Source organism: Artemia franciscana, unplaced genomic scaffold, assembly GCF_032884065.1.
Source record: "Artemia franciscana unplaced genomic scaffold, ASM3288406v1 Scaffold_1744, whole genome shotgun sequence".
NCBI classification, from domain to species: Eukaryota; Metazoa; Arthropoda; class Branchiopoda; order Anostraca; family Artemiidae; genus Artemia; species Artemia franciscana.
The window spans coordinates 31,271-33,873 of record NW_027062935.1 but is presented as its reverse complement, the minus strand read 5'-3'; positions in this window follow the sequence as shown (position 1 = coordinate 33,873).

Here is a 2,603-nt window from a genome sequence, read left to right as displayed (position 1 = left end):
GAAGCGCCCCCACCAACTAGGTGTTGGGGTGCCCACCCCAACAGCTAGTTAGTCATAAAATAGCTTTGGGTCCTTAAGCATCACCAACCGACAATTTTTGCACAGCTTTTGTGTATAGGGAGTGAGGTCGGGTATTTGGTTTTTTCAGTCAAAACTGTGTAAAGTCTAAACTATCTGTTGTTTCAAATTGAAGACAATTTTTCTTCAACATTGTGGCGTAGGCTTCTCATTTTCCCATATTGAAGGTTCTCAGTGGCTGTCTGATTTTGGAAATGTTTGATACTTGAATGTTCATATATAGGTTTAAAAAGAAATATTCATGATATGAATTTAAAATGAGACGCATCATAGTTTGTAATGTCAGTTTTCCAGGCCTTTTTTTTTTTTTACAATTTTCTATGGTATTTCTTTTGTTTGTTTCGGAACAAGAAATTTCAGAACATTTTCATCTGTTTTGCCATGTTTAACTTAGAAAATAGATAAGCAAAATTGATCCGTTAAATTTGACAACGCTGTTGGTTCGTAAAAACTCAAGCTAACAATCTGCTGATTCCTAAATCTGTTGACAGCTGTTGATTCCAAATCTGTTAAGAATCTGTTGACAGCTGTATCTTCAAAGGAAAGCTAAATTGTTTTCAAAACTATTTGGCCACATATGTTTTAGCTTATTTTTGGCTGATTTTTCGGCGACGTTTCTAATATCTATTTTGGCGCCAGTTACAAAAAAAGTCTACAATGGAAACTTCAGACATACAAGATTTTGACAAAATCTTTCAAGGATCTTGTCATGAAAAAATACTTATAGGTGTTCCAGAAAGGACAAAAGAATATTATGCTTTAGATATTGATAAACTGTAAGCAAAATCATTACAAGCAATAAGCAAAAATCTCTAAGCTTTTTTAAAGCCAAACTTTTCGTCAATAATTAACATTAAATCATCTTAATAAAAAAAATATATGTACAAGCGTTTCTTATGTAATCATATAAATAGTTTAAAATAAAAAAATGAGCACTATATCATGTTTGTCATGATAAGAGTTCGGTTTTTTTTCCCAGAGGATCCCCCTCTAGATCTTGAAGAATACATATTTTAATTTTTTTTGTATTGAAGCATTTTTTTATTTTAATGTGAATTATTTTTTATTAAGATTGCCCCACCCCCACCCTGGATTTTGAAAAATCTATTTTATCCATTCCCTAAATTTCACGTAAAAATAATCCTCGTTTCTTCAACAATGAAGGTTCGCTGTACAACGTGCCTAGTGCAAGATTCGCCAATGGTCTGAATTAGCCTTCACATCCTCACAGCAATCTTTACAACTGATTACATAAAAAACGAACAGAAGTAAAGTAAGGAGCGACATTAAAACTTAAAACGAACAGAAATTACTCCGTATATGACATGGGTTGTCCCTTCCGCAATCCCTCGCTCTTTACGCTAAAACTTTTAATTGTTTTAAAAAGCAGAATTGTGGCAAAGAGTCAAACTTTAGCTTAAAGAGCGAGGGATTGCGGAGGGGACAACCCATGTCATATACGGAGTAATTTCTGTTCGTTCTAAGTTTTAATGTCGCTCCTTACTTTCAGTTAAAAAAACTAGTTTTTTTATGTAATTTCTGAACGTTTTTGAATTAAAGCATGTTTGATTTTGGCTCTCCACACATAAATTATTAAAATGAAATTTGCATATTAATTTCTTTTTTGGCTAAATGGCTTTCTCTTAGTTTTGATCAGACGATTTTGAGAAATAAGGGATGGGGAAGGAGACCTAGTTGCCATGCAATTTTTCGGTTACATAAAAAGGCAACTATAAATTTTAATTTTTAACGAATTTTTTAATTAGTAAAAAATATACGTAACTTAAGAATTAACTTACGTAACAAACTTCTATATTCTTTAATTTTTATTATGTATATGAGGGGGTTTGTACCCTCGTTAATACCTCGTTCTTCAAACTAAATCGCAAGATTTGTCCCAATTCTTTAAGAATTACCCCTGAATCAGAAAGGCCGTAGAATAAATAGTTGAAATTACTAAAAATACTATAGCATAAAGAGCGAGGTATTTATTTCCTCCTAAATACCTCGCTCTTTATGCTAAAGTATTTTTAGAACCCCTCATATGCGTAATAATCTCTGTTCGTTTTAAGTTTCAATGCTACTCTTTTCTTTCAATTGAAAAAACTTTTCCATGTTTATTTTTTCATTGTTTTTTTTTATAGTAATTTTAGAAAATCCTGCGCCCTTTTCATTGAATTTCTGTTCCCCCATGACATATTTTTCCAAGGAAAGATCCTCCCACATAGCCCCCTCCCCTCAACCCCAAAACAAAACAAAAATCCCCTGAAAATGACTGTACACTTCCCAATAACCGTTATTATATGTAAACACTGGCTGAAGTTTGTAACTTGTAGCCCCTCCCCCAGGGACTGTGGGGGAGTAAGTCATTCCCAAAGACATAGGTATTATGGTTTTTGACTATGCGGAACAAAATGGCTATCTCAAAATTTTGATCTGTTGACTTAGGATAAAAAATGAGCGTGGGAGGGGGCCTAGGTGCCCTCCAATTTTTTTTGGTCACTTAAAAAGGGCAGCCAAGTTGC